Source organism: Dipodomys spectabilis, unplaced genomic scaffold (assembly GCF_019054845.1).
Source record: "Dipodomys spectabilis isolate Male_0828 unplaced genomic scaffold, ASM1905484v1 ptg000191l, whole genome shotgun sequence".
Taxonomy (NCBI): Eukaryota; Metazoa; Chordata; class Mammalia; order Rodentia; family Heteromyidae; genus Dipodomys; species Dipodomys spectabilis.
In genome coordinates this window covers 3,624,500-3,649,812 of record NW_024870868.1, presented here as the reverse complement: position 1 = coordinate 3,649,812, position 25,313 = coordinate 3,624,500, and the positions used below count along the sequence as shown (strand labels likewise).

At 41.4% G+C, this 25,313-nt stretch overlaps 1 non-coding gene and 1 pseudogene across 1 annotated transcript; one reads left to right on the top strand and one right to left on the bottom strand.

The window, feature by feature from the left end:
* Window positions 1–231: 231 nt before the first annotated feature.
* LOC122121604 lies at window positions 232–25,313 on the bottom strand (annotated as a pseudogene).
* LOC122121607 lies at window positions 21,420–21,583 on the top strand. Its single transcript, XR_006149975.1, has one exon. It is a non-coding gene; the product is annotated as a U1 spliceosomal RNA (small nuclear RNA).

The window sequence follows — 25,313 nt, the reverse complement described above, 5'->3', positions numbered from 1 at the left end:
AATAAGGGCTCAGGGTATAAAATGTATACTTCTTTATTTATACAAATAGGGTTTTAAAACAATCATATTTAAAAGAAATCTGCATTTTTACATTCACTGTCAGTGAGTTCCTGACAGAGAAGGCTGAGCATGATGATACATAGCAAGGTCCCACTGCAGGACAACAGTAGCTCAGGAAAGCACCATTTATTTGAGAAGCAGTAGGCAGGCTCTGGCATTCCTGTTGCACTGCTAGCAATGGGAAGTCTTAAACCTCTTCTTCCACAAGACTTCTTCAAATTTCCCCTGTTCATCAGCAGTGGCATCTTTGATTTGCTGGTACTTGGACACCGGGTCATTGATGTTGCTTTCAACCTCAGTGAACTCCATCTCATCCATGCCCTCACCTGTATACCAGTGCAAGAATGCCTTGTGCTGCAACATGGCACTGAACTGCTCTGAGGTGTGCTTGAAGGGTTCCTGGATGGCCATGTTGTTGCCAATGAATGTGGCCAACATCGTGAGGCCATGTGTGGGGATGTCACACACAAGTGTCTTCACGTTGTTGGGGATCCATTCTGCAAAGTAGCTGCTGTTCTTGTTCTGCAAGTTGAGCATCTGCTCATCCACCTCCTTCATGGACATGCGGCCTCGGAAGATGGCAGCCGCTGTCAGGTAGAAGCCATGGCGGGGATCACAGGTGACCATCGTGTTCTTGGTGTAAACATCTGCTGGGTGAGCTTGGGCACTGAGAGAGCATTGTATGGCTGGCTGGCACGGCTAGTCAGGGGTGCAAGGCCAGGCATGAAGAAGCGCAGGCAGGGCAAGGACACCGTGTTCACAGCCAGCTTGCGCAGGTCTGCATTCAGCTGGGCAGGGAAGCGCAGGCAGGTGATGACCTTGATCATGGTAGCCAACACCAGGTGGTTCAGTTCTCCATAGGTGAGCATGGGCAGCTTCAGAGTGCAAAAGCACATGTCATACAGGGCCTTGTTGTCAATGCAGAACGTTTCATCTGCATTTTCCACCAACTGGTGGACAGACAAGATGGTGTTGTAGGGTTAGGTGAGGATGATAGGGTTAGGTGGATAAAGGCTCAGCCCAGCACTGGGAACTAGAGTGTCTGGATGTTAGGGAGGAGGGGTGCCCGTTAGCCATCTCCCATGGACTATGATGACGTATCAAATATGAAGTTGTCTGGTCTGAAACACTGGCCAAATGGTTCCAATCTCACTGAGTCTAAGGTGCCAGTGTCCAACATCTTGGGCAAGGGCATGACACTGAAGGTGTTCATGATGCTGTCTGGGAACTCCTCTCGGATCTTGTTGAGAATCAGGGTGCCCATGCCTGACCTGGTGCCACCTCCCAGGGAGTAGGCCAGCTAGAAACCCTGGAGACAGACACACCTTTCTGCTCACCACTTCCAGCACTGACTCCACCAGCTCGGTTCCCTCTGTGTAGTGGCCCTTGGCCCAGTTATTGCCTGCTCTGTTCTGGCCTATCAGACACAAAGACATGGTGAGACACATACTCCAGGAATAATGACTTTGCTATATGCATTGTGAAGACTATAGGCTCCTCTGAGCAACTTTGGCTATTATTTTAGATACACTGGTGAAATAAAGGAAATGTTTTCTTTTTTTGGGTCCAGTTGTGGGCCTGAACTCTGGGCCTGGGAGCTGTCCCTCAGCTCTTCAGCTCAAGGCTAGTGCTCTACCACTTAAGCCACAGCACCACTTCTGGCTTTTTTTCCTGATTAATGGTGCTGAGGAATCGAACCCAGGGCCTCATGCATGCAAGGCAAGCACGGTACTGCTGAGCCACCTTCCTCGCCCCCAGGAAATGTTTTCAATGTATCTGGGACCCTACAAATCAACCAGGTTCTAAAGAAAGTAAAGACAATGTGGAGGAAGATACATTTTAACCCAAACCACGTACTTCTAAAAATGAACAGAGCCTGGTGATGAGAAGGGGTCTTAATGGTAGAGTGCTTGCCTCACATGCACAAGGCCCTGGGATCGATTCCTCAACACCACATAAACAGAAAAAGCCAGAAGGGATGCTGTGGTTCAAGCGGTAGAGTGCTTGCCTTGAGCTGAAGAGCTGAGGTACAGTGCTCAGGCCCAGAGTTGAAGCCCCACGACCGACCAAAAAAAATGAACAGAGCCTGCATCAATACTGGAAAAGTACTTACTTTCACAGGAGGAACAGGAGAACAGAATGGTCAGAGGGAAGCTAAGCTGAAGGCACTTGTCTGCACCTTGCTCACATATAGCTGTGCTTTGATTTCTGGTGTCCTGAAATGGTTCCCTGTTATTGCCAGGTATTTGAAAGGGCCAGCAGCGCTGAAACCTTGTTGGAGGCATTCCCTGCTCGCTGTTCATTCCCTTCAGAGGCTGTTTGCAGACTGGTATTTATCTGTGCTGATTGAGTGGACAGGGACATGACTCCCGTGGACTGAAATAGGTGGGTTAGGTGAGGATGTTATCTAGATGAATAAAGGCTCAGCTCAGCTCTGGGAACTGGAGTGTCTGGATGTTACGAAGGAGGGGTGCCTGTTAGCCATCTTCTATGGACCATGCTGACGTACTAAATATGAAGTGTCTGGTCTGAAACTCTATGGTTCCGATCCTACTAAGTCTAAGGTGCCAGGCTCTAGGTCCACCATGATGGCCCGAGGAACATATTTGTTGCCTGTGGGAACAAGAGTTGACTTGGGCCTATACTTGACAAGGAACTTAGGAGCAGAGCTTATGATTCTAAGTGGCTCTCAGCATTCATTATAGAAATTACAGCATTTCAGACATGGAAACAGAAAAGATATCTTGAGAATGAATCACCATGCAAGAGGCTTCAGCAACTTTAAGGACGTTTGCAGTTGTCTATTTCCATGCATTTTATTCCTTTGCTTTGGGCATGGTGGCTGAAATCTCAGCTACTCAGGAGGCAAAGATGAGCATCAGGCTTTGAGTCTAATGGGGCAAAAGAAAGATGACAACACCTTTTTTTTGTTGTTGTTGTTCATGGTGGGGCTTGAACTCTGGGCCTGGGCACTGTCCCTCAGCTCTTCAGCTCAAGGCTAGCACTCTATCACTTGAGGCACAGTCCCACTTTCAGTTTTCTGAGTTGTTTATTAGAGATAAAGGTCTCAGGGACTTTCCTGCCCAGGCTGGATTTGAACGATGATTCTCATTTCTCAGCCTCCTGAGTAGCTAGGATTATTGGTGTGAGTCATCATTGCCTATCAGCAAGAAGCTTTCTCTTTTTTGTTAATTTTATTTTTATTGTAAAGGTGCTGTATAGAGGAGTTACAGTTACATGAGTAAGGAAATGAGAACATTTATTGTCGAACATTGTTACCCACTCCTTTGTTGTTCTCCCACTATCCCTTCCATTCCCCAATTAAAAGTAGCTAGGTGCAGAGCACCAGTGGCTCATGCCTATAATCTTAGCAACTATGGAGTTGGAGATCATCACTGTTCAAAGCCAGCCTGGGCAGGAAAGTCTGTGAGACTCTTATCTCCAATAAACTGATAGAAAACCAGAAATGGCACTGTGGCTTAAGTGGTAGAGCTGCTTGTCTTGAACAGAAGAGTTGGGGCACAGTGCATAGGCCCAGAGTTTAAGTGCCACTGCCGACAAAAAAACAAACAAATAAAACAAAAGAGCCAGGTGTGGCTCTTCAGCAAGTAGATGTAGGGGAAATTCAAGTATAATGCTTTCCTGGGGAAAATACATAAAATTCATATTTCTTGTGTTATAATTTTTCAATAATTGTTATCAAATAGCACATTTCCCTGTATTCAAATACTCAGAGCAACCTTGGGCAATTACTTGCAATTTGCCATTTAACCTGATTTTTCAAAAGGGATATCAGTTAAAATGATATAAACATGAGTTTGAGACTGCCCCCTTCCTAAACAATGACATGAAGAAAACTGGCCATCCTGCCTGATATACAGGATCTAATAAAGACACAACATAAAATACTGTTCATAGCAGTGATACAATTCCACACAACGACTCTCAACCAAGGAACCACAAGATTAAAGTCTTATATCTTACTTAAGCAATATCACCACAAAATACGAAGGTGAGGACATCCCCAAATGTAGATCTATAAAACTCAAATACATTAAATAGCTCTGTCCTTTTGTTTGCACTTTTTCATTGGTTTATTACACAGGAAAACCAATTATCTACGATTCTGTTTGTATACAATGATGTAGAATGGAAACTCTTTATATAAAATTAAATGAATTTCACATTGACAGTTACAAAAACTGACAATCTACTCTGTAGACTTCAGTAAGGTTGTTTGTGTTAGGAAAGACAATATATATCACTTAAAAGCAGTGTTTACACATTATTATTGGGTTTTTCTACATCACAACAATGTTTTTTACTTTAAAAACCTTAAAAAGAATTTATTGTTGGCTAAGTATTCATATTCAAAATGCTAAAGTCCAGAAGTGTTATAGATTTCAGGGTGAGACACTTTATTTATGCTTTATGATTTGGACTATTCACATATATATTAGTGACTGAACATCCCTCGTTAAAATTTTAAAATTTTCAATTTCAAAATTTTTTTTTAGAAATTTAATCTGTATTTTAAAGAGGGCAATGCAACTGGGCTCTGGTTGCTGAAGGGTGAAATTCTAGCTACTCAAAAGTCTGAGATCTTAGGATCGCAGATTGAAGCCAGCTGGGGCAGGAAATTCTGGGAGACTCTCATTTCCAAGAAACTACCTGAAATAGTTGGTGTCATGCCACCTCCTGCGGAGTCTGCATGAGATCGCGTTAGACAAAGAGCTTTAAGGAAGCATGCCTGCAGGAAGGGGGTGTTGGTTCAAGGCTTCCCATACACTTGGCTGCACCTTTATAGCCTCTACCTTTATTCTTACTATATTCTTCTTGGCTGTACATTCATTGCTTTTATTCTCGTTTTGGCTATTTTTCTATTGATCCGTGAACAGAGCATGTTGTTTCTTTCCAGTCCAATAGAGATGACTTCTCTAAATAATAAAGACTAGGACCAAAGATTAAATGTGGGCGATGCCCCAATCAATCATCTGATGTGACGCTGCCTCCAAAAACTCCTACAACTTCACAAGCGGTTTTGCGGCTCACGCATAGTAAACATAAAAACTTAAAATTTCCAAATATGTTACAACAAGCAGAATTAATGAATTAAACTAAGCTAGAAGGAGTTATCCCAGAAGCCCAGAGAGTTCTAAAAAAAGGAACCCCTGGTAATAAAAGGAAAAGAAAGATTGAAGAGATGAAGGACAATGCCTATGCCCAGAGTTGAAGCCCCATGACAAAAAAAAAAAAATCCAGGTGTGGCTAGTCAGCAAGTTCAGGTAGGGGGAATTCAGTAAAAGGCTTTCCTGAGGAAATTCACAAGTGTATACTCAAAAATTAAAACAAAATATATGGTGGAGGGGCTCAGGTGGATACAGCACTTGACTTACAAGATTGAGGCCCCAAATTCGAACTACAATACCACCCTAAGAAAGGCAGGAACTCCTTCCTTGTCATTAGTATTCCCCAGGGACCTATTCTGCCACAGTATTGGAAGCCAGACAGGAGACACTCACTAGCTGCCTCGTTGTAATATACCTCGATTCTCTAAGCTGCTGTCTACATAATAGTTGCCAGTGCAGTCAATGTTGTGCTCATCGCTTAGCATTTCCCAAAACTGAGATGGAACTAGAAGTGTATTATGGCCTAGAATGTTAACTGTCCAAACAATGGATTTTAAAATAACTATAAGAAATCCAAGTCCTGTTGACACAAATATTTTTGTAAAAAAATTAATTTTTTAAATTAAAAAAAGCACAAAAATTGATGGTATTTTAGTTTTGTTAATCTCTTTGCTATCTGGCTGAATAGAAGACATCTGGGTTCTCCTATGTTTATTCTATCTTACGGGATACAATATTCTGTTTGGATTCTATGATGAGAACCTGGCCTTATATGGACATGAAATTGCCAAAGCAGTAACTTGAAGACTCAGCTAGAAGGGTCTCCAGAACCCCAAGGGTCCTCAGAGCATACACCGACAACCACGGATTTAGAAAACACCCAACTTAAGGGAACTGAGATAGGGCATGAAAACTCAGAGAAATTTGCATTAAGGTTGATGAACTGTTCTCAATTATCTAATACTCATCAGTTGACAAAAAGGGAATCCTCTGTATCTGTCAGCTCAAAGACACTGCACTCCTTTCTTTCAAATCAGACCAAAAATGCATTAGTCTATTCCCAGGAAACTAAGTACAATGACTTGAGTCTCAGGTAAGACTAAGACATGCAAGGGATTTGAAACCACCCCAGCCTTGCTTAAAAAACCACACCCACCTGGGCCACACAAATTAGGGAAATTGGGGAAACTATCTGGGGGACTTGATTTCTAGGAGGTTAGGGACTACTATGGAGCCCCACCTACCTCAGCCTAGACATGACCACCACCACCTGCACCCTCCAACCCCGTCCTCTTCCTCCTTATCCCCCTAAATTTGAGACTAGGATCCTAGGCCAGTGTCATGCTCCCCTTTGAGCCAATCTGGTTGCCACAGTGGCTTGCCTGTATGTACACGATCTCCCTCACGGTGTAGGGCTGCAAAGCAGTTGGATGCGTGTCCTCAGCAGTGGTGTACACCGAGGAAAACAGGTAGGGCTGGGGAGCAGGAATCTGACACAGCCAACTCAGATCCCCATTTAAACCTCTGGTTGTTATGGGGCAGAGGAGATGGGGTGGACTTGATAGGCAGAGCCAGCAGGTGCTCCAACTCAGTCTGCCTACTGCTGGGTAATCAGAGATAGCTACCTGTTATCACTTAGCCCTGGCATCCAGCTGTCAGCCTCAAGTCAATTAGCACAGCTGCCACTCTATTTGGAACCTCTTGCCACACTGCCATCCACCTCCCACCCTGACTCACAAGAGAGGCTGAACCCTGGGATCCAGGAAGCAAGAGGAGGGGCTTCCTCTACACAAGGTACTTGTGCCAGAAGCCAAGAACAAGCCTACCATCTATTTTTGATAGGAGGGCCTAGAACTGAAGGGGCACGTTCTGTTGGATTCCATGACTGATTTCCATTCTGGGAAGAGTCAGGGGCTTAGGGCCTTGCCTTCATACTCAAGTTTTCTTTTCTTTTCTCTTAAAAGCAGCTTGCTTTATTACTTAAGCCATAGGTCTACTACAGTCTACTTTTTGTTTCATTTGGCTTCTGCTCCAAGAGTGAGAACTCAGCTCCTGCTCTGTGTGTGTGTGTGTGTGTGTGTGTGTGTGTGTGTGTGTGTGTGTGTGTGTGTTTGGCTGGAGTTAGGCACGTTGGTGTTAGGGCTTGAAATTAAGGCCTGGTGACTCTTTCTGAGATTTTTACTATTATTGAGATTAGGTGATTACCTAAATTTCTCTTATTTCAGAATATTGTGGAATAGTGATATTTAGTTGAAGTCACAAACATACTTTAACCTTCACAATGCAAATTGTCATTATTATGGTCGATAAAGTTTGTGAATTCTATAAGCTTTGACAATACAATTCTATAAGCTTTGACAATACAATTATTTCTTCCAGGTGATATATACATTTCTTTCCTTTTGCTTATTGTAAGACGTTCTGTCTTTCACTCTCATTCCTCTCCTCTCTTTCTGAGGTTTTATTGATTTACTTAGTTAACTGAAGGGTAGATGGCTCTACTACTTGAGCCACAGCTAAACTTCTGCCTTTTTTAAGTGATTAATATGAGGCAAGAATTCCATGGGTAGTCCAGGGCAGTACAGAGAGGCTTGAAATCTGAGGATCAGAGTTCAAAGTCAGCCTGGGCAGGAAAGTCAATGAGCCTCTTATCTCCAGTCAACCTAATAGGTGGAAGATAGTAGAGCTGTAGCCTTGAGCAAAACACTTCAATTTTAAGTCCCTCGACTGAACATACTGAAGCAAGTTTCATGGACTTTCCTGTCCAGTATGGCTTTGAACCATGACCTACAGATTTCTGTTTCCTTAGCATTCAGAATTATAAGTGTGAGTCAACATTTACAAATCTTTAATTACCTCTTCTTTCACCTTTTCAGTTATTTATTATTTCTTTCTTTTTGGCATTTGTTATTAGGCACTAGCTATTATGCTGATTTTTTGTTTCCCTTGAAACTACCATGACCTACAACTTTGACCACAGGTAAACTACAGGCTGTTTTTCTTTTTTGCAGCTGTTTTTCTAGGGCTTAAACTCAGGTCACAGTGACTGAGGTTCTATTTTTTTTTAATTGAGTGGTGGTTCTTAGGTCTTGAAATTAAGTCATGATGACTTTCCTTGAGGTTTATTTATTTTTACCTTAATAGTAGCTGGTTTCACTACTTGAGCCACAGCTCAACTTTTGCATTTTTTTATGGTTAATAGGAGATTAGAATATCAATAGAAAGTCAAGAGCATTACAGAAAGGACTGAAATCTGAGAATCATGTTTCAATGCCAGTCTTGGGCAAGAAAGTCAATGAGACAATTATCTCTAATAACCACCTAGAGGTTGGAAGAAGTAGACCTGTAGCCATGAGCAAAACATAGCAAGTTCAAGCCTCCATACTGAACACAGTAAAATATGTCTCCTGTACTTTCCTGCCTGGGCTGGCTTGAACCAAAGTCCTCAGTTTTCAGTAATCTGAGCAGGTAGAATTACAGTTTTGATTTAGAAGGCCTTAATATGCTCCCTTTCCACCTTTTCATTTATTTGATTGTCCCTTCCCCCTTTTTTAAAGTTCATGTCCTTTATTATTAGGGCCTACTCATTTATGCTCAGTATTTAGTTAATCAATTTATTGATATTGTCAGTTTTGGGGCTTGAACTCAATGCCTAGGAACTGTCCATCAGGGACACAGCAGGGACACTACTATTTTCAGACATAGTGCCACTTCTACTTAGTTGGAAAAAACAGTCACCAGGGGACCTTTTAGCCGAGGCTGGCTTCCAAATGTGATTCTCAGATCTAAGCTTCCTGAGTAGCAAGGATTACAGGCATGAGCCAGAGGCACCTGGCTTGTTTTTTTTAGATCAAAACTAGCAGGCTCTATATTTAGGCCACACTACTTCACTGTCCATGAGATTTTTGGCCTTTTGTTTTTTGCTCAAAGCTAGCAGGAACAAAAACTCAACTCCTGAGGTCTTTTTTTGGGGGGAGAGGAGGCTTGAATTCAAGGCCTAGTGACTCTCGCTGAGGGTTGTTTTGTTTTGTTGTGGGTATTTTGTTTTTCATTTCAAAGCTAGCAGGCTCTACTACTTGAGCCTCAGCTCAACTTCCGCCTCTATTTTTCTTTTAGTGGTTAATAGTAAATAAGAGTCCCATGGGAACCAAGGCACTACACAGTATCCTAAAATCTAAGGATTACAGATTAAAGCCAGCCTGGGCTAGAAAGTCCATCAGTCTCATCTCCAATTCAGCACATGATACAGGAAGTAGTATTTTTAAACTTGAGTAAAAACCCTCAAGTTCAAGCCCATGTCTAGCACACTCAAAAAGAAGTTAGTTGGACTTTCCTGCCCAGGCTGGATTCGAACTGTGATCTTTACATTTCAGCTTGGATTAAAGATATGAGTCTATATTATAAAAAACTAATTGGCTCTTTTCTTCTTCAAATACATTTATTTATTTGTTGGTTCTCTGTCTTGTTTTTAGGGCCTCACCAATCCTGCTGAAGGATAGAATGCTCTAAAACTTTAGTAACAGTTGCAATTTGGTTCATTTTTTGGTTTTGGTGGTTAGTAGGAGGTAAGTATAGACACTCCCACAAAGTCCTGACTTATACTGATTGCGGTTCATTGTCAGGAGACAAGGAAAGTTCATGAGACTCTTATCTCAAATTAACCTCCAAAAGATTGGAAATGGTCAAGCAAAAACTTGTAGATCATATCCCAGAAAGGAACACACACACACTCATACACACACACACACACACACACACACACACACACAATGGGCTTTCCTGTCCTGGTTGGCTTGGAATAGTAATGCTCAATTTCAGTGTTTTGAGTAGCTAGAATTTCAAGTGTGAGCCACCAGTTTCTTGTTAATTTTTATCATTTTTAAGACTCTTTGTGCTCTCTTGCACTTTTTAAAAAAATTTATTTTGTGGTTGTCTTAGTGCTAGATCTGTTTTTCACTTACCTTTTTTAAAACTTTTTTTCTTAGCTTTTTCTTAGCTTTTTTTATGCTCAAGGTTGCTGCTCTACCACTTCAGCCACAGTTCCACTTCTTTTTGCTGATTAGTTGGGAATAGGAGGCTCATTGATTTTCCTGCCCAGGCTGGCTGTGAACCACAGTCTTCAGGTTTGAGGATACTGTGTAGTGCCCTTGGCTTCCTGTGGGAAACTTCTGTCCTATTTACCACCAGAAGATAAAGAGTGTGGGGCAGAAGTTGATCTGTGGTTCAAATAAGAGTGCCTGCTAGCTTTGAATTAAAAAAAAATACTTGGAAGTCTAATTCTGGTACTAATTGTACACTATTCAAACAAAACAAAACAAAAAAACAAAAACAACTTATGCACAGTGACCAGGTAATAAGGATTCCTAACTGATAACCTGAACTCATTTCCCAAAGCCTTTTTTAGATATATGTGGTCATTTGTGTCAGCTGAGGAGAGATTAAAGAACAAGGCTTTACAGGCCAGTTACTCAGGACTTGGAAATCAGGATGCATTGGCAAAGCTTTTCAGAAAATGACTAAAAACTCACTCTTCACAATTCCAAATGGTTCTTCCCTCTGTGCAAGGGAAAGAGGGATGAGAAGGAAGAAATATGGGAACTAAGAACCCTCAAACAAGGTAAGTTATGTTAACTTTATTAGATAAAGTAAAACATAGGTGTACGGTGTGCAATCCAGAAAAGGACATGTCACCTCTGTGTGGATCCCAGTTAATTTAGTTAATCGATGGTAAGGAGTAAAACCCACTATTGTATTTATAGAAAGGAGGTACATGGCAGGCAAGTCAGTTCACTAACCTCAAGGATTTTGAACATAAAGGAGTGAAAATGTTGACTCTGTTTGGGTAACAGGAAGGAACAGAGCTGAGGAGGACTGAGATGTGCAGACATTCCCCAAGAAAGATCTCACTGACATCAAGTCTTCAGATGCATGCTGGTTGCCAGTGGCTTATGCCTGTAATCCTACTCAGAAGGCTTAGATCTGAGGATTGTGGTTTGAAGCCATCTGGGATAAGAAAGTTTGTAAGTCCTTTATGTTTTACAACTCAAGAATATTCATATTTGTTGCTAATTGCAACCCAAGGCAGTGCAATAGGATACCAAGCTGAAGAAAATTAGAAAATACACGGACAGGTATAGAGAAAAAGAAAAAAAAATCAATGAGGACCTGGGGTCCCAAGGCTTACTGGCACTTGGGCCCCAGGTCATACAAGCAATCATATTTATTTGGATTCACACTGGGAAGGTTACCATGGATACATGCAAAAATGAAGCTTCTATATTGCAATCAGAACCACCACAGTGAGAGAGAAACACTGGTTCCCTTTTTGTTTTGAGAAAGGAGAATGCAACCTAGAGAAAATCCAGACATTTGGTCTATTTTATCTAGCTTCCTAGGTTAAGTTGTCAATTCTTTTACCTCCCAGGCTTCAAGGCCTTTAAAGCACCATGGAAGGGGGCAATAGCTTAACACTCTCCACAGCTGTGCTTTTTTTTAAAATTGTGAAAATACCATACAGAGGAGTTACAATTACATTGACAAGATAGTGAGTACATTTCTTATCAAGCATTGTTGCCTCCTCCTTTGTTTCCCCTTACCATCCCTTCCCCTCTCAACCCCCCTTCCTTATCCCCACGCCCTACCGAAGTTGTAAAGTTCATTTTTCAACATAACATCTTATACATTTCATTGTTTTAATGGGGTCACCTGTAACCCTATTTATATATTTGTTTTTTTTTTTTTATTGTGAAAATACCATACAGAGGAGTTACAATTGCATGGGCAAGATAATGAGTACATTTCTTATCAAGCATTGCTGCCTCCTCCTTTGTTTTCCCTTCCTATCCCTTCCCATCTCCCATCCCTCCCCATGTCGCGCCCCCCACCCCTCCCTCCAGCTCTTCCTACCTCCCCCTCAAAGTTGTAAAGTTCGCTTTTCGACATAACGTGTTGTACATCTCATTCATGCAATGGGTCCACCAGTATCCCTATTTAAACAATTTGTTTTTTTTCCTTCCTTTCCACAAATTATACCAACATCAACTACAGTGAAAGCAGGGCTAATTCCATGGGGAGGTACATACAAAGCAACAAAGAAATCATTTTATAAATATGTTGGAAACAATCTCAAGAAAGAAAAAAAAAAACATTTGAATCCTTATCTTGGGGTTCATTTCACCTAACATCAACTTGTCTGACAGTTTCTGTTTGTCTCAGACATATACTAGTTATTTCAAATAAGGGAAACCATGGGACTTATATTTCTTTGGGCCTGGCTTACTTCACAGAGCTGTGTTTTAACCTTTGCATAGTCAGCTCTCAGCTTTCTGAGTACTATTCAGGTGATGTTCCAACCTCTCAAACCTTTTCCAGGTTCAACAGCTAAGCTTGAGTCTCCTACACCTATTAATATTAATAGTATGGATTACAAACAGTAAAAAGAGAAAAATAACATTATACATTTAAACAGAAATAACTGACTTCATTCATTTATACAGGACAAAAAATTTAGCACTGCTGTTTAAGTCACTAATAACACTTTTTTAAGATATACTTTCATGGCTTTCATAAAACTTCCTATATAGTCCTTAGAGTGTCTTTTTACCTCCTATTTTTATTTATTGCATTTGCATAGTAGTATATCATCCTTAAAATCATATCACCTCATAATTAAAGTTTATCTTGTAAGTAAATACTTGTGAGGCTTCAATAAAATATCAAAAAAGCTGAAAGTGGAGCTGTGGCTTAAGAGCTATAGTACAAGCCTTGAGCAAAAGAGGCTCAGGTGCACTGTCCAGACCCAAAGTTGAATCTCTAGTGTCCACACATACACCCCCCCCCTCCCCAGACCCCACACACAATCAGATGATAATGTCTACGAAGTTCTTCCTTAGGATGATCTTGGTGACGTCAGCAACTGTATCAAGTTTCTCTCTCTTACATGCCTTTGTGGTAGTAGACAGCAGAGTCACTGTAGTATAACACATGTCTAAGACCTGGCATTAGCAAAGGCTATCATGTAACATATCCAACATATAGTCCAGCTCTCTTGATGGTAGATCTGCACATCTTGGGACTTGATGGGACCCATGTATTCTTCAACTAGCTTTCCCATCCTCTGTGCCACCTGCTGCAATGATTCATTATCCACACCAAATAGGCTTTCGTAACCTTTCCCTAATTATCTGAATACTGGATGCCAGAGATGTCACGGAGACACTCTGTGGCTATTCCCCTCCCTGACAGTCCATTTTACCTCCTATGCTCTCCTCACAGATGTGGGCAATGGTCTCTGAGAGACTTCATGCCTGATCTTGGAGAGATTTAGTTTTATTGTATCCATAAACTTTGGGAAATCATGCAGTGAAGGTCCAGGTTAGGAACATAGCTCCTCCTTCTGGAGGTTTTCCTGTATGTTCTCTTGGCCATTGAACAGAAGTGGGGTCTCTGAAAGGGAACTTATATGGTGTTCTCTGTCTGTCTTGGTCCATATAACATAGAACCACTTTCCCATCCCTTTAATGATTTAGACATGCTCCATGTGATTTGTGCTGCACTGCTCTCAATGTAGTAACAATGTAGAGGACACAACTGGATGTTGTGTGGATAGCTGTCCATACTTGGGCATGAGTCCCCTTCCAGGCAGGACCCATAACTCCATGCTGGGAAAGTGAGAGGAAGATTAGCTGGCTTATATCTGTGTAATCTGAATGACCCCAGGAGGCATTGAGGCCTCCTCTTCATGCCCATGGCCCCTCAGCATATTGATAAAGAATGACACACCATGCCAAATCATCACCAAAATGCTCACCTGGTCCTGGGCATTATCACCACTGTCTCACCCACTTCTAGCAAATTCTCTTTTTCAAGGCCTTGCCAATCCTCCTCCTTGCATTCTCAGTTAAAATACTGCTGTCCATGAATAAAGAGCAGAAGACAAGGAAACAGGTACCCTAGGGAAAGTAAATACTGGACCTCTTCCATGGTGAGAAGATAATGCAACCTGCAACTATAGAATAGCGAAGGAGTTAAGGTGGTTGTGCACACAGTTTGTGCAGAAAAAATGCCAGACCTAGTATGCCCTGTTCAGAGTTTCAGTCCATAATCGTCTCTAACAAGGACATCTCAGGTACAGATAAACCAAGTTCATAGTGTCTTTCCTTCTTTTATTCTGTGCCTTTCTGGGGCTTGCACTCAGGAAATGGATACTATCCCTGTAGTTTATGTTTTTTCCCTCAAGGCTACTGCTTTACCACTGGAGCCACAACTCTACTTCTAGGTTTTTTTGTACATAATTGGAGATAAAAGTCGTATAGGCTTTCCAACCCAAGTTGGCTTCAATCACTGATCCTCAGCCTCATGAATAGCTAGGATTACAGGCTTGGCCACTGAGCCTGGCAGCAATACTCTTCCTTTTTTATTTCCTTTTCTTTATTTTTTTTGTAAGTTATGGGCCTGAATTCTGGGCTTGGGCACTGTCCCTCATCTCTTCAGATCAAGGCTAGTGCTCTACCACTTGAGCCACAGTGTGCCTTCCAGCTTTCTTTCTGCTTATATGGTACTGAAGAATTGAATTCAGGGCCTCATGAATGCAAGGAAAGCACTCTACCACTGAGCCACCTTCCCAGACTCATCTTTCCTTTTCTTAAAAAAATATTATTAGGAATATGACGTTCAGAGGGGTAACAGTTAAGTCAGTTAAATTAAACAGTTGTCAGGTAATGAATACATTTTTGGGGGACAATTACACCCCTTCCCTTGCTCTCAGTTTATCCCTTCCACTGTGGCTTTTTTGTGGTTAACTGGAGATAAGAGTCTTCCAGACTTTGCTGCCCAGGGTGACTTTGAACCACAATCCTCAGACATCAGTCTGCTGATGTGCTAGGATTAGAGGCTTGAACTTTAAAGTCAGGATGACTGTTCTGAAGATTGTTCTATATTGCCTATGGGCTGTGGGCCTGAATGGACTTAGGCAGTGAATGCCAGGCAGGTCTGTCATCCGGAAGCATGTGTCCTACTTAAGCCTGACTGGCTCTCAGAACAGATAGGTGATGTTTTCAGAGCAAGAACCAGTGTGTACTAGCTCAACAGAAGTCCTCACTATATTTATATCATTCAACAACTACTGGGTTGCTTATATTATCAACACTTTCTTTCTTAAGAACATTTGTATTGTAAGATTGAAGTAACTACAGATTTGTAATGGCCTAGGAATATATGTGTGCTATCAGATTTAATATCCAAACTACATACCTGCTCTGAATCATGTTTTATTTATCTTAAAGTAGTTCTTGAATAATACTCTTTATTAGTAATGATATTATTAATATAAGTATTAAAGTTCTTCAAACAAGTTTCTCTTATTAGATGAATCCTTACAGTGACATTGATATTACTTTCTTTTTTTTGGGGGGGGGGTCCAGTCGTGGGGCCTGAACTCTGGGACTGGGCGCTGTCCCTCAGCTCTTCAGCTCAAGGCTAGTGCTCTACCACTTGAGCCATAGCGCCACTTCCAGCTTTTTTCTTATGTGGTGCTGAGGAATCGAACCCAGGGCCGCGGGCATGCAAGGCAAGTGCTCTACCACTGAGCCACCTTCCCAGCCCCAAAGATTCTTTTTTTTTTTTTGGCTGGCCGTGGGGCTTGAACTCTGGGCCTGGGCGCTGTCCCTCAGCTCTTCAGCTCAAGGCGAGCGCTCTACCACTTGAGCTACAGCGCCACTTCTTACAGTGACATTGAAAGCATCTTCTGGAGCAGCAATGGAAAAGATACTTGGTGAATACTAAGAATGAGGGATGAGAAGTGTGAAAAACAGAACTAAGAGACTTACAAGTGTGACTGGAAAACATCTTCCACAGAGCAGAATCCCAGACTTTTGAAGGTTAGTCAGTCTGAGAATAGGTCTTCAACCAGTTCAAGTGACCACATGGGTGAGTCTCAATGTTGCCACATGGATATTATTTTGATTCCTATATGAAACACTCATGTCTGATGGGCTTTCACAACACCAGATTTATGAAAGTTTGCTGTCTTCTTTCCTTCAATATTACTTCACACTTCAATATTGAGTGCATTTTTTCCTTTAAAACATGAAAACGCAACACCATCTTTTGGACTGAGGTGTTTCCTGTCTCCCTAAAAATAGCTCTGTTATTTAAGAGGCTTCCTGACAGGTTCCAGTGCCTCACTTCTTTAATACTAGCTACTCATGAGGCGGGGATTTGAAGATCAGAGTTGAAGCCTGCCATGGTAGGAGAGTCCATCAGAATCTCATCTCCAATCAATTAACAAAAAAGCCAGAAGTGGAGCTGTGGATGAAGTGGTAGAGCAGCAAAAAAGGCATAAGGGCAGGTTGCACTCAGCCTCAGCCTGAGCCCCAGCCCAGCCTTCAGGCACACACACAGACACACACACACACACACACGTGTCTTCCTGCCAGGCTTGTCCATGGGGTCCCATTAAATCGTTGGAGACCTGTCTTCAAATGGACTCACCCTTGTATTCACATTAATGTGGAAATTGGCTCTCAGTCACCTATAGATCTATTGGTTCAGGTTGTGTATTTTGCATCCCACTTCCTCTGCTTGTTTTCTGAGGTGAGTTTTGTAGCTCAAAACAGCTGTCCATACACTTCAAGATGCTGCTTATGGTCCCAGGGCCTGCATTCACACTCCAAATGGAAAAATAAAATATAACCTGAGACACTCTGCTTACTTTGAGGACCATCTATCCAGGCAAGGGCAGCTCCCTATGAATGGCATACTGGAAGCCAGGCTCAGGGTGTTCAAACAGACAGAAGCGAGGTGTGGAGGGCTTGAGTTGTTCTGAGGAAAAGCAGAGAATGGAGGAAGACAGAGAAACTGGGAAAAGACAATCTACCTTCCCATGTTTCCTTGCAGTTCCTGATCAATAGTATAACCTTTGCTAATTGTTCTTCTGTGTGTGTGTGTGTGTGTGTGTGTGTCTCCGTGAATGTTTGCATGTACACAGTAGTTCTGGGCCTTGAATTCAAGGGCTGGGCACTGGGATGTCAGGATGAATGTGAGCAAGTATATCATATGCGTGTGTGGAAGTAACTCCATCAAACCTCTCAGTGTGTGCAACTAGTATATACTAATGAAAGTGAAAAAATGATTAAGCAATGCTCAAACTCCTTCCTAAGCTATTTAGAGATAACTTTAAAAAGTATGAGAAAGCATTGTTGGTAGGGGATATGAAAACAGCTAGTTAAAACTATGGGATTATTCAAGCCAGGTCCTAGTGGCTCATACTTGTACTCCTAGATGCTCAGGAAGCTGAGAACTAAGGATCATTATTTGAAACCTGCCTAGGCTGGAAAGTTATGACACTCTATATAAGATATACTACTCAGAAAAAGCTCAAAGTGGTGCTCTGGGACTCAAGCGGTAGAGTGCCCTAAGTTCAAACCACAGGCTGGCAGAAAAAAAAGAAACAGTCCAAACTTAAGATGTCTAGGGAGTTTTAGAATAAATATCCTATAAAAACAAATTACTATATCTTGGGGTTCATTTGTTGTTGTTGTTTTAGATTTATTATGTAAGTGTTTGGTTTCCTTTGTATATTCTTCCCCCTGTGGTATATCCCCTGTTGTCACTGTGCTTGACTTTGATACCCTGCATCTTGTAGATACATTTTTCTAATTTGGGGAGGGGAAGGGAAATAACAAAATGCTAAAACAAGGACACAGGATGACCCGTTGCAACAATGACACCCATAAGACAGTATGTTGGAAATGAACTTTACAACTTCGGGTGGGGAGGGGAGGAGTGTGGGAGGTGGGGGAGGTAAGGGATAGTGGAAGATAAACAAGGGAAGGGGTAACAATGCTTGACCAGAAATGTACTCATTGCCTTATTTATGTAACTCTAACCCCTCTATAGACTCTTTACAATAAAATAAAATTTAAAAAATGAAAAATAACTAGTTACAGCTAAAGTAGGAAAGGAAAAAAAAACCTTTCACCCACTGGCCTGTGGCAACAGTAATTAGAAATATACAGTCAGTACAAATAAATTGCAATCCCCCTACAGATTCATGCCTATGGCTACTTCACCTTCTTTGTCCCCAGGGGAAAGTCAGGAGAAATCAGTACAAGCTTCCTATCCTGTGACTACTCAATACCTGTACCAAGATTGTCATCTGTAGGATATCAGATGGAAAAAGTCAACATTTCTTCCAAAAGGGTCTCAAATGAGTCTTATAAACCATAGCCTCCTACTGTCCTGATTTAAATCTTATTTCCCTTCCCAAGCTACAAATACATATAAACTTGTGGAGGCCTCTAGAGAGATGGACAAAGACTTATAAAATATATACTATATTTCACACCTGTAGAAAACTAAAACTAGATCCTTATATAGCACCCTGCAACAGAATCAACTCCAAATGGATCAAAGACCTTGGAGTCAAAGCAGATAGCCTGAAAACATTTCAGGAAGGAAGAGGAAAACCTCTAGGTCTCCTTGGCACATACCGAAAATTTCTTAATAAAGGCCCAGAAACACATAAAATCATAGAAAGGTTGGACAAATGGAATTGCGTGAAACTGCAGAGCTTCTGCATGGCAAAGGACATAGCTAGCAAGATCAATAGAAAGCCCAAGTACTGGGAGAAGATCTTCACTAGCCATACAATGGACAAGGGTCTCATATCTAAAATATATTTAGAACTCAAAAAATTAAATTCCCCAAAAACCAATCCTCAAAGAAACAACTGCCCCATGAATAAGTGGGCTAAAGACTTAAAGAGAAAGGTCTCTGAAGAGGAAATAGGAATGGCCAATAGACACATGAAGAATAAAAATGAAAATCAAGACAATGTTGAGATTCCACCTCACCCCAGTTAGAATGGCTATAATCAAGAACTCTAATAATAACAGATGATGGAGGGGATGTGGTCAAAAAGGAACCTTACTGCATTGTTGGTGGGAGTGTAAACTTGTTCATCCACTTTGGAAAGCAGTATGGATATTCTTCAATAGACTCCACATAGAGCTTCCCTATGACCCAGAAATACCACTTTTGAGCATTTACCCAAATGATCGCAAACAAGGCTATATTAAAGCTACCAGCACAATTGTTTATTGCAGCATTATTTACCATAGCTAGGATATGGAACCAACCCAGGTGTCCCTCAGTAGATAAATGGATCAAGAAAATGTGACATATATATGTATATATACATATATATACATATATGTATATATACATATATATATATAATACACACACACACACACACACAAACACACACATACACACGTACACAATGGAATTCTATGCCTCCATTAGAATTACATCACCCCACTTGTTAGGAAATAGAAAGACTTGGAAAAAATTATATTAAGTGAAGTAGGCCAGGCCCCCCCAAAACGTAGGTCTTATAGTTTCCCTTTTTTTCAATATCTAGTATATGTCTAGGACAAGAAGAAAAAATCAAAAGCTATGTACATATGACCATATAGGATGATGTTAAGTGAAATAAACCTCAAGATAGTAACTCAAGTGCTTTTTTCTTTCTTGCTATTGTTTTTAACATATTTATAATGTACTATGTGATTTTTTTTGTTTCTCTGGTATGTTCTTCCTCCAGGGTATTACTCTGTATTCACTGTATTTGTTTCTGGTGACCTGCGTCTTATATGTACATAACAAGATGTTTAAATAAGGATACAGTTTAACCCATTGTAACAATGAGATGTACAAAACACTATGTTGAAAACAAACTTTACAACATTTGTGGTGGATGGGAGGTGTTGGGAAGGTGGGGAGGGAAGGGATGTTTGGGGAAAAAGAAAGGAGGAGGTGACAATGCTCACTAGGAAATGTGCCCACTACTTTACTCATGTAACTGTAAACCTTCTGTACAATATTTTTACACTAAAAATATTTTAAAAACAGCTTAAAGAATATATACTATGTTTCAATAAATTGAAAGAAGATTCATAAAAGGCATGTTTTGAATTTTATTTTTAAAATAAAATGAGGGCTGGGAAGGTTGCTTAGGGGTAGAGTGATTGTCATGCATGCATAAGGCCCTGAGTTCCATTACTCATCACCACATAAGTCGGAAAAAGCCAGAAGTGGTGCTGTGGCTCAAATGGTAAAGCACTATCCTTCATCTAAAGAGCTGAGGGACAGTGACCAGGCCCAGATTTCAGAGTTCAGGCCCCATGACTGACAAAATGAAAGAGAGAAAGAAAGAAAGAAAGAAAGAAAGAAAGAAAGAAAGAAAGAAAGAAAGAAAGAAAGAAAGAAAGAAAGAAAGAAAGAAAGAAAGAAAGAAAGAAAGAAAGGAAGGAAGGAAGGAAGGAAGGAAGGAAGAAAGGAAGGGAGGAAGGGAGGGAGGGAGGGAGGAAGGAAGGGAGGGAGGGAGGGAGGAAGAAAGTTGAGATAGTGTCCAGGGCCAAAGTTCAAACCCTGAAAAAGTACCCCCTCACCAAACACAAAATCATACACAGGGCTGAGATTCAGCTTAGCAACTTACCATGCATGAGTTTTGATCCCTAAAACAAGGAAAGGGAGGGATTGGGTGAGGGAAGAGAGAGGGAGGGAGAAAAGTATAGGGAGAAATAACAGCATATAGAAAAGAGGGTAGCTCTGCATAATAAATGATATTCACTAGGGTACATGGTCAGGCAAACATTTTCTGTAAAGGAACAGAGTAAGTACATCCAGGCCTTGGGAGTCACATGATATGCCTTAAGTATTCCATTCTTCTGTGGCAGTGTGACAGGGGACACATAAAATGAATGCATTATAACTTTACTAACATTCACTGAAACTTGAATTCTATTTTTATTTGAAATATGGCTAGTGGAAATGTGTGTCTGAATTTTTAATTTTATGTAATTTTGCTTACTGTAAGTATTGTCACTTACAACTTTGTGGCTGGCTACTCCACTGAGTAGAACAAGTCTGGCCTCTGATGAAGTCTTAGAGCACCTCCAAAGTAATCCAGGAATACAAGCCACGGAAGTCACTCAGCTTTTTGGTAGTCACAGTAAGAAACAGTAAAATAAGAAAATAAATAAAACCTTCAATTAAAAACACCAAAGGAGCTTTAATAAAAATTCAGCAAAATTTATCTAGTATTTAAAGCTTAATCCTCAGATTTCAGCATTCTGAGTAGCTAGGATTACAAATGTGAACTACTCTCATGTGTTTGTTAGTTTTTTAAATACCAAGTCAGCCTTGTTACTTACCTGGCACTTGTTACTTACCTGGCAGGGGAGATACTATGATCATGAAGATGGTTTTCCCAGGGCCAGGCTTATCTATTGCACTTCAGATGTGCTGACCCCTGAGATTTCCCCAAATGTGGGAAATTCGACTGTATAATTTGTGGTAGTGGGGGACTGTGTTAGTTCTCTCCACTGGATAGATAGATAGATAGATAGATAGATAGATAGATAGACAGATAGATAGATAGATAGATAGATAGATAGATAGATAGATAGATAGATAGATAGATAGATAGATAGATAGATAGATAGATAGATAGCATTGTATTTTATATTGGCCTCATCTGCTTTCCTGCACTCAGCAGTCACTTGGTCCTAAGGACTACTATAAAGGATGAGGTACCTCTAGGACTACTTTGTAGTTGCTAGGAACTACAAGGAGTAGGGAAATCAGCTACAACTCACCATGAGAAAATAAATGAGGAAGTTGGGTGCAGGTGGCTTACACATGTAATCCTGAGATCTGAGGATTGCAGTTCAAAGCCAGCCCATATAGGAAAGCTCATGAGATTCTTATCCTCAATTAACCACCAGAAAACCAGAAGTGGGCTCTGGCTCAAGTGGTAGAGCACTTCACTTGAGCTGAAGAGCTCAGGGACAGTACCCAGAGTTCAAATCCTATGACTTACAAATAAAAAGAAAGAAAACAAATGAGTGACCAGAGTCAATGGCTCATACCTGTAATTCTAGCTAGTTAGAAGGCTGAGATCTGAGGATCAAGGTTCAACACCAGCCTAGGAAGGAAAATCTATGAGATTCTTATTTCCAATTAACCACTGAAAACCGTAAGTGACAATGTAACTCAAAATGGTAGAGCACTATCCTTGAGCACAAAAGATCAGGGACAGGATCCAGGACCTGAGTTCAAGCCCCACAACCGACCAAAAAACAAAAAAAAAGGAATGAGAAGCCACCTTAATGAAATAGCTAGGCAAGTACAATATACAGAATAACTTTTCCCTTCCTTCTTTTCTTCCTTCTATTCCTTCACATCCTTTCCCCCTTTCTATCCTAGAACTTAAACTCAGGGCCTCATGCATTTTAGGTAGGTACTTTACCAGATGAGCCATACACCTGCTTTTTTTGGCTTTAGTTATTTTTCTTTCTTTCTTTCTTTTTTTTGGGGGGGGGAGTCCAGTCGTGGAGCCTGAACTCTGGGCCTGGGCACTGTCCCTCAACTCTTCACTTGAGCCACAGCGCCACTTCTGGCTTTTTTCTTTTTGCTTATGTGGTGCTGAGGAATCGAACCCAGGGCCTCAGGCATGCAAGGCAAGCACTCTACCACTGACCGCCTTCCCAGCCCTCATTTTTCTTTTGTTGGTTATGTAACTTGAACTCTGTGCCTGGGAGTTGTCCCTGAGTTCTTCAGCCCAAGGTGAAAGCTCTATTGTTTGAGCCACAGTACCACTTCTGGTTTTCTAGTGGTTTATTGGAGATATGAGTCTCACTGGGCTGCCTGGCCTGGCTTTGATCTGTGATCTTCAGATTTCAGCCTCCTGCGTGGCTAAGATTACAGGCATGAGCCACCTGCGCCTGGCTTGGCTTTAGCTATTTTTGTGGTAGGGTTTTATGTCTATGACCAGACCAGCATGGACCATAATCCTTCTTTTTACCCTTTCTGAGTAGATGAAATAAGAAGCACAATGCATTGGGTTCAATATTGATTGAGATCCAATATTTTGAATGTTTTTCCTGGGCTAACATCAAATCATAATCCTCTCTGTATCTGTCAAGACCCAGCAGCTAGCATTACAAGTGTGAGCTCCCATCCCTGGCTCAAATTTCTGATGACTAAAACATCTGAACAGAGTTTTAATAATTTTAAATGTTGAATTTGGGGGCAATGGGTGCTCTTACTTGCCTAGTTGCAAATTGCACCAAAAATTCCAAATATTAACTTTTGATTTCCTAGAGTACATTAAATAAGCAGATAAACTTTAAAAAGCAATTAACTAAAGAAAAAAGCTAAACAGAATACATCCTTACCATTGTAACTTTGGACTAACACCTTGTCAATCATTGCTTCCATCATAGGTTTTTGTCTGGGCAGTATATGGCATACACGGATCATGCCACCCCCAAGGTTGTGGGCTAAACAGCCTATATCCACAGGAGTGAAAGCCAGGCTCTAGGCAAACACACCAAAGGAAGGCAGGGTCCAGCAGCATTGTACGTGGCAATGTCCCAACATATGACCCAAAGTTTTAAGCCAGCTTAAATAAAGCTTTTTCCTTAGGAATAATACTGTATTAAGGCATACCTCTTCTTCTGGGTTTATCACTGCTTAATTGGAGACAAGTCTCATGGACTTTCTGCTTGGGCTGGCCTGAAATCATGTTCCTCAGATCTCAGCCTCCTAAGCAGCAAGGATTATAGGCATGAGCTACCAATGTCTAAATTGATTATTCCTTTAATACAAATCAAAATGGCTACAGTATGGTTTAACAGAGAGCTTGAATCCTTTTCTGAGCCTTATAAATTTTCTGACTAGAAGCAGAATGACAAACTGACATATGGGAAACATTGTACCATATTAAACCATTTTTCAGAAGAGTATCTGGCTCATCAGTTTGGCTCTTGCCCTCCTATTCTAATGTTGACTTTTCTGCCCGGGCTGGATTCAAAACACAATCCTTACATCTCAGCCTCTTGAGTAAGATTATAGGCATGAGCCACCTGTCCCTGGCACCATCCACATTTCTGTACAAGTGAATAAAACTCAGTGATATAGTGTCTACCTCTTTAACCCAAAGCAGGTAAGAAACCAAAATTGAATTTGAAATTCAGTTGAATATGAGTCTATATTCTTAACAACAGGGTTGTAAATTATTTGGTCTTTGCACAAGTCTCTTAGTAGATACAGCGCACATGTCATGATTTTTCTATTTCAAATGGTCCATGAGAGATAGCTCGGCATGGTATGGTAAGCCTGTAATTCCATCACTTGGGAAGCTGAAGCAGAAGCAAAATAAGTTCAAGGCCATCTTGGCTATGTAGTGAGATGCCATTTCAGAAGGGCAGGAAGTAAATGGCTCCTGATTATATAAGCCTTGGCAATTACTTTCCCATCTTCTGTGTCTACAAAGAGAAGCCTAAGACTCCAAGGCCAAACAGAAAACATGACCCAAAGACTAACACAAAACAACTGGATACCAGCTGTGTCGACTCATTCTTGGGCCAATAATGTCAACCAAAGGCACTCTTGAACAGTTGAGTCTATGTCCCCTCCTCTTCTCTTCAGAAAGGGTCATTTCAAAATCATCATTCCTAGAAATTAAAAGACATCAGTGATATTAGGATTTCCATTCCAGCATATTTACAAGTCAGTGAACACTTAAGACATTGGCAACTATACAATTAAGTGACTAGCAAGTGGAACATGGTACATGAAGACACTAATAGTTCATAGTATATGGTCTGTGAATTAGAACTTATTAAATTTGCTACCATAGCTGCAGCAGGTGGAGTAACAGTTGGGGGAGGCAGCAGCAACCTTGGCTCCAGCCCCTTGACCTCCGGAGTGCATCATGGAACCTAGCAGCCCTTCACAAAGGCTGGGAGAGAAGAGAGCTGCCATGGAATGCTAGGATCATGCCTCTGGTGTGGCATGCGACCATCACCTCACTTCTGCTTCCTGGCTAGATGAATAGGGGCCGCATGCCTGTGTCACCTCACTCCTGCTTCTGGTCTGGGTGGGTAGGAGCCGTGTGCCTGCACCACCTCACTCCCACTTCCAGTCTGGGTGAGTGTGGGCTGCATGCCTGTTTCACCTCACTCCTGCTTCCACTCTAGGTGAGTGGGGGCCACGTGCCTGTTTCGCCTCACTCCTGCTTCTGGTCTGCATGAGTGGGGGAGTAAGGGCCAT